We start from the raw sequence: 7,789 nt of genomic DNA, 5'->3' as shown, positions 1-7,789 counted from the left end.
CTCTGGTTCACCAGAAGTGGCTTAGTCATGCTGGCCACATGACCCGGAAGCTGTATGCTGGCTCCCTTGGCCAATAAAGCAAGATGAACGCTGCAACCACAGAGTCGTCTGCGACTGGACCTAACTGTCAGGGGTCCCTTTACCTTTATCCTATAGTGGATGCTTCCAATATTTGACAATATGGTGACAATTGCTGTAGTGTCACAGCATATAGTATTTGACTGGTGACCTCATAATGAGATGCTTACCAAACAATCAAGCCAGGTTTGACTCAAGACATTTTGCTCCTTGGGATAAAAGGAAAAATCACACACACTCTGCACAGAAGCCAACATGAGCAGCAATTGTATCTTTCTTCAACATTGGTGACGGGACAGATTTATTCACTATGTCCAAGGGCAGCAGGCTTAAGAAGTGCAGGGCAGGTCATTAAGCATACACCTTTGGTCCTTCAACACTTCTGTCTCTCAACCTCCATCACCTGAGGCAGCTGCCTCACTTTGCCTACTGGCAGAGTCTACCTCTTCTTCAAGAGGTGCCAACAAGTCTGATGCATGTGCCCTTTAGCTTCTGAGATAAAACTTTGCATTCAGCTTCACATTCACAAGACAAATTCTCATCTGAAACTTTATGTTGAAAAATCTGAGTTGTGAATTTGGAAATTTCAGTGACTTTCAAACAGCCGTGTCTATGCATTTCAGCTCAGGTTTCCTGTTTTTCAAAGGTGTACATGCCTCTTGCACCTAGTGAAATAATATGCTTAGGGAGGGGACATGCCACTAGGGATAAGAGGGTTTAAAACAGTCATTCCGCCCCTTCAGGGAACAATGGGGGAAATAGTTTTATATGAGAGGGTTGGAATATAATAGTTTCTATTCCATCACCAAATTACAACTTCTAGGATTCCTAGGGGAAAGCCATGACAGCTGAACTGGTATAAAATGAATATACACTTGGAGTGTAGATGTACTCTCAGAGCATAGACATAGAAATGTAGCACCCAAAATATGGAAACAAACGCAGTGGCAGATCTCAACAAGTATTGTAAAACTATTAATGGTAGCCCTGGGCATTTCGAGGCATGTGATTTTCCACAGCACCCTGAGCAAGTGCTCAAGCTGTATTTGTGTGTGTGTCATGTTGCCTAAGGGCTGAACTAGCAGATACAACAGCAGGTACAGGTCTATGAACCCCAGTCACTGAACTGCTGCAAAACCTATTAGGAGAGGACATGATCTGCAGAGGAGAAAAAGTGAGGGGGCTTTTTAACCTTCTCCTGCCACCTCCCACCCACCTACAGGGCTAGACTCACCACTGGACAGCATGAGACAGATGCCTCAGGCAGCAGATTTGGGGTGTCACGAGAGAAATGCAAATGGTTAGTTATTTAATCTGTTATAATTGTATTTTTACAGCCAGGAGAAGTGTTTGTGGGATTTTCTTTTTTCCCTCAGGTACCAAAATAACTTTGCTCGGGGTTATGCAACTTGACGCGGTGGGAGGGCAGGGAGCCTTTTTTGGCTTCCCCTCAGGCAGCAAAATGTATTGAGCCTGACCCAGTTTTATCTAATATTCCCATCCGGATCCATTAGCCACACTGCAGGGTAGAGAGCCTGAGGGAGATTGTCCAGGGAGGAAAGCAGTGGGTGAAGGAGACTGAAATGCTACATGCCACACTTGCCACTTCTCATGAGCCAAGTTCCACCACACCACCATTTAGATGTTTACAGTCCCAGATTTCGGTCTGCTGTGAAACTTCTAGTTCAGCCCTGATCTGTTTTCTATCCCCCTTTCTTTTGAGCAAAGAGACCCAGTCAAAACACCTTTTTGCATAAGTAATTGAGGAGAGTGAGTAAAACCAGGCAGCATTCAAAGGAGTGATTATGCAACAGTGTCTACTTTTCTGCTCCTAAATTTAGTTTTCATAGCAGCATATAATTACATTACATCCCTCTCTGTAAAAAGCAAAACAAAACAGTAAGAACTTAATCATTGTTGCTTGGCTTATATTGGAAGCCTTATAACTAGGTGAGCATTTTAGATCTTTAATAACTTCTTGCTAATTCATCCTTTCAAATAAAGAAAGACAGGGAAAACAAATGAACAGTAATAGGGAATGCACTACCTACCTTAGCCTTCACCATCCTTTGCAGTTTTAGACCCCAGCTCCCATCCGGCCGTGCTACCAGGGCAGATGGGAGTTGTAGTCCAAAACATCTGGATGTTGCCAGATGGGTGAAAGCTGACCTACATGACTTGATTCATTCAAACATTGGCAAAGCAGTGTGGGAGCAACTTGGTCAAGTCAAAGGCCTGGTTCACACATGCATATGGATGTCGTGAACTGGCAGGACAACAGAGAGGAGGAAGAGGATCCGGGCGAGGGGTGTTGATATTTTCACCCCCTCCCATTGCGAGAATCTCCTGATCTGATGTTTTGAGAAAGGAGGGGGCGAAAACTGCTCTTCTCTTCTTCCGCTCCTGACTGACTGCCTGACTCTGTGCGTGGAGGGAGTCTTATCTATGTAGTGACTAGATGGCTGAGTGGGAGATGTAACACTCATGCAAGCCAGTAGTTCGTTTAGTTTGTAGTAGCTATTAGAAATAAAAGAAGTTATGCTTCACAGGTAGCTTCCGCATTATTTATACTCTGCTGAGTCTGGTGCTCACAATGCACAGTTGTGGGTTCAGTGCACTGGGATCTGCTTTCCAGGATTGGAAGGTCTCTGAAAGTGCTCGAGTTGCCTAGCCCAGTCAGGGCAGTACCAGTTATTGAGCCCAGTCGCTGACATCGGTTGAAAGGCGTACTGACAAGGGGTGTAGCCGGGACTGGATGGGGAAGGAGAGGTTGGTGTCAGAAGTACTCACAGGGTGATGGAGGATCATGAGGGGATAGGGAACCAGAGCAGCAGGACCCATGAGCACAGTGGGCTCCGAGGCATAGGGAACAGCAGGCAGGATGCTCCAGAACTCTGAGGCAGGCAAGGGCCCACAGCCAGCTCACTAGCTCTGGGAGGAAGTGTGTGATTTCTCTGCTGGAGTAGGCTTGGAACAGGTGAGGATCATATGCCTCATCGAGCCCAGATGCTGCAGTCAGCATGCAAAGTATAAAAGGGAAGCAGAGCTGAGATGTTGTGTCTGCATAGCTACCCATGCTGATGGACCTCAGTTTGGCTGCACCAGGATCTCTGTGGGACTGTGCTACGGGTTGGACTTTGGATATGTGGATTGACCCTGGACTGGGGACTTGACATACTGACTTGCTGCCGAGGGGTTCAGGACAATAGATGGCTTGATTTCTCTAGCCTTCGTGAATAGCAGCAGAAGGTATGGAAGATGCATGTGCACAAACAAAAGTACAGGCAGAAGTGCTGGTCCATGGGGTCCAAGCACCCTTACCCCCCCCCCACACACACACAATACATTGAGAAGAACTATCTAAAAGTCACAATGTGTTGAGCTAGTTTTTGAGTTTCACAGAACTCTTCCTCAGGCTGGGTATAGGTAAAGGGCATGATGCAAGCATCATCTAAAGATTCAGAAAGGAAAAGATCTCAAGCTTTGTCAAAGCATGCTGAAATAAAGAAGCAGTGACCCCTTTCCCTTTAAAAATCTAAAAAAACCCAGAGTGAATTGTTTCTCACAAAAAAACCATGTTGGAGGTGGTGTGAGATGGTATGAAAGGTCTACATGGGATGCTTTATCTGTGAAGACCTATTGATACAGGTGATTTGCAGCATGTTACTGCCACCATGTGGTGAAAATGCAAGTGTGAACTAGCCCAGAAGTCATTGGGGAAAAGCTGGTTGTCCAAGCCGTTAATGGCGATATCTCCCTGTCTCATTTTCCCTTCCCCAGTTTCCTTCCAAGATGACGGTATGTCCCTTTCCATTGTTCTGGATAACAATTTTCTGTGGAACTTGGGGTAGGTGGGGAGGACATAGTCCAGTCCTATGCACCACTGCTCTAAGAAATAAGATCGGGCACAATTTTGCAACATGACCCAGAACATGGCGTTGTGGTGCTGTTGCACCATAATGACCACAGCCCACATTAAATGGGGGGGGGGCGCCCTTTGCATGGTCGCACGCAGCCCCCTGGACCCTATGTGGCACCATTAGCACAGGCTTGGCTTTGCCTTCCCCAGGTGGGATACCTGGAGGTCTCTGCCTACCTCAGCCAGTTGGCCAATCCCGCCTAGGGAGGTGTTGCCAAGGTGATCAGGCCAGGTAGGGGGAGGGACTACCTGCCCACACAATAGGGGGAGGATCTTACCTGGGAATCGTCAGTTGGCTCCAGAGCTTCTCCCACCCTGCCCTCCCTCAGTTAAGTCTTCTTTTGCAGGTTAACCTCTTCTCCACAGGTACGCAGGCGCTGCAACGTTAAGGTCGCTGTTGCAGAGCTGGAAAAGAATTCTCCTGCGTTGGCAGGTTTGCCTTTCCCATAGCAAAACGTCACAACTTTGGCTGTATCAGGCCTTGGGCGGAATCCTTTAGTCTACCTTCCCTAAATGGGGGGAGGGTGTGCAGCGGTGACCCATGCCCCCCTCCTCTTTGTGGCAGCGATACCAGGGTTCCCCGTTAAAGGGGTTGTTTGAGGGGAGGCCTTGTCTGTATGCCTAGAGGTTGTCATTGCTCTCCCCTGTGACGGCGGCGTAACAGAGGCGGGCTCTCTCTGCTTGAACATATGTTCTCCAGAGCCAGCCCATCCCACACACACACTGGATAACCCTGATGTTCCCCAGATCCCCGGTGGAGGACTGGGAGGAATAAACGCCCAATGCCTGAGCCAAGGTCTACCCACATCTGAAACATAATAAAGTTGTGGCCAATTTTAATCCCATAGCACATTGTCTTGAGTCGTTATTCCACACAGGGTTTGGGGGACTCTGCCTGTCCACGCAAAGTGCAAGTGTGTACCATGAGGAATGGGGATTCGGTTTTAGCCCCACACCTGATGTGACATCTTTTCCTTTCAGTAACACATGTAGCAAATAGTTGTGTGAGAAGAAAGCTCAACATGCCGCTACTGAAAGGAAAAGGCTCAGGGATGGGGTGAAGAATGTAGCCCCCCTCCTCAACTTAGATATGAGCAAGACATTAATAGGTCTGTCAAATGAAGGTATGGACACACGCCCCCTAAAATGCATTATATTTGATGTGATATGAGTCCATATCAAATTTCTACCAAAAGTGAAGCACTTGCTCATGTGGCTCATCTGATGCCACAGTCATTGCCCAGTACCTGCATGTATAAACCAGCCCTCGTAGGAGGGCTGCTAGTCTCTGAGCAGCTGTGGCAATGATCTTCACAACTGATTTTTGACAGTGTGTAATATTTTTATGGAGATTGTTTGCCTACCACTGCTTCACAAAGCATCTTGAGTTTCCCATTGGTATTCACAGCACTTGCCCAATGATGTATGGTACGGAAGATGAGTTTATCGCATGCACTTTACTCTGTCTTTACTCATAAACTCTGTATTTCATTCTGTTGCTTCTGCAGTCTTTTGCAAAGAGCAAATTGTTCTGTTTATACAGATTGCTTTGTACCTAACCCAGTCCTCTGTGTTGTCAATTCACCATAGTCAAGGGACTGTTATATTGCGTCCCCCCCCCCATATGTAAGTGGTGTACCTCTTAACACCAACTATTACTTGTTTTATGAGTACTGAGTAATTTATACAACTATAACTTGTTTATGAGTACTTAGAATTCTTTATATTGTTTTCTTATAATCTTATAAACTGATCGTATAGTTTTATTATGCCTGTTGGTGTTTACACTTTATTGTACCTGGAAGTGCTTTCATTTGGGAAGGTTTTTCTAGGGCAAGGCATAGTGATGGATTATTTTGATCTGGGCAAAGTTTTGAAGGGCAGAGAAATCAGCAAACTAACATGTAGATTATTTTTTTCAAGAGCTAGTAATCATGGTAATTTCATGTCATTATGATTAACTTTCCAAGAATCATCAGGCTGGCATCTATTGGAAACAAAATACATTAGATAGACATTTGGTTATTGATGTCATTAGTGCAGGACCTTAGATGGATGTAAAGGCACCACTCAGAAGAATGGGCAGCTCCATGGGGTTTTTTCAAGCAAACACCCCTCCTGTTTTCTTTATATGGTGTTATAATTAATAATTTCAAGAGTTTGAAGACTTGTCTGTCTGGCTTTCTGTTTTGAGATACAGATCAGTACAATTACCTACAAATCGATTTAGGACAATCCAATCTCCTCTCTAGTTCTTTGTAGCAGCTCCCATCTGATCTGGACAGGGCCCAATTTGGCCCAAATCAGCCTGATTCCATTTGGGATTTGGCCAAATCTGGTGGACAGCCCTAATAAACAGTAAGTCACATTATACCAGGTCAGATTATTTGTCCAAGTAACCTACTACTGTCTGTCTGACAGCAGCACCCAAGGCTTTCAAGGAGAGAGAGATCTCCCACCTCCAGCTGCCCACTCCTTTTTCTAATCTGGAGGTGCCAAAAATGGCCCTTGGGATTGTCTTCAGAAGAGATGATCAAGCAGATCTCCTTTAGCATAGAGTTAAACTGCTTCAGCATGGCCAGAGAGGCCATCTCCCACATAATGATAAACCATGTCTCCAACACTGTCTGAAAAACATTCTTTGAGTAACATAGTGAGTAGTGGCCTGGAAATTAGTTCTTCAATCAGCAGGTGGACAGCACCTCAGTGATGGGCTGCTCAGTCTGACTGAACAGCCCAGTCAGAACCAGCAGCTTTTAAGATCATATGGGATCCTTCTGTTTCCTTGTTTCATCTGAATTGTGTTGTACTGGTAGTAGCATTACCACCTTCTGGCTATCTGCAGTGCCCTGCTGCCAAATGGTAGAACTTTCACCTGCAAGCCATCACAGTAGCACAAGGGGCAAAATGGCCAAACTCATTGCTAAAGTCCTCAGCTCAAGACTCTGGCCACCTTTCATTCATGGACACAAACAAACCAGGCAGATCATCATAAATGGTAATCATTACTGGGTGTCAAAAGTCTGTAAGGGGCTTGAATTTTCCATTCCCACTGACCTGTACCCAGTGCTTTTTTCTTTAAAAAAATGATTTTGACTCAAGAAAATCACCATTTTATAGTTCAACCATTTTATAATTCCAACTCCTACTTCATACATTAAACGCTCACTTCTGAGACTCAGGAAACACCCTGACAGGAAGCAAGGTCGCCATCGGAGTGGCAACGGAACTGACAAGTTATTGTGCTTTTCAACAGAACTGACGATTCACTGTGCTAGAGAAGAAACTTAAATTTTTTAAAATTTTAGTTTCTTCTCCCGTTAGATTCACAAAATGTTTAGGGGTATGCGTACCCCTGCGTACCCCCAGAAAAAAAGCACTGCCTGTACCTATTCCAGTATTTTGCAATGAAGGAGGTTTACTGAATTGAACAGTTACATCATTCCCTTATGCAATCATTTTTTCATGACTGAGTTCAGCTGATGTAGATTCCTACCTGACATAACAAATGCTAGAGAACAATTCTGAAGGACACACAGCAGTGTGGTGTTTTTAATGGCCAAGCTCGACTCAGGCTGCTCCACTCCAAATGGCTCCCCTGTGCTAAGCCATGTATTAAGTTGAAGCCAAGGTGATTCTGAGCCGAACTTGAGCCACACAGAATTGAATCTGTAGCGACACTCTTAGATGCCTAGAAAACCTTGACAATCCCAGAGATGAGAATTTGACAAAACGTAATCAAAATTGCCATGAAGCCACACATTGTGGCTTTTTGTATGATAATTACTACGA

This window comes from Podarcis cretensis (genome assembly GCF_951804945.1).
Source record: "Podarcis cretensis genome assembly, chromosome: 5".
NCBI lineage: Eukaryota > Metazoa > Chordata > Lepidosauria > Squamata > Lacertidae > Podarcis > Podarcis cretensis.
This window is presented reverse-complemented; position numbering follows the sequence as displayed.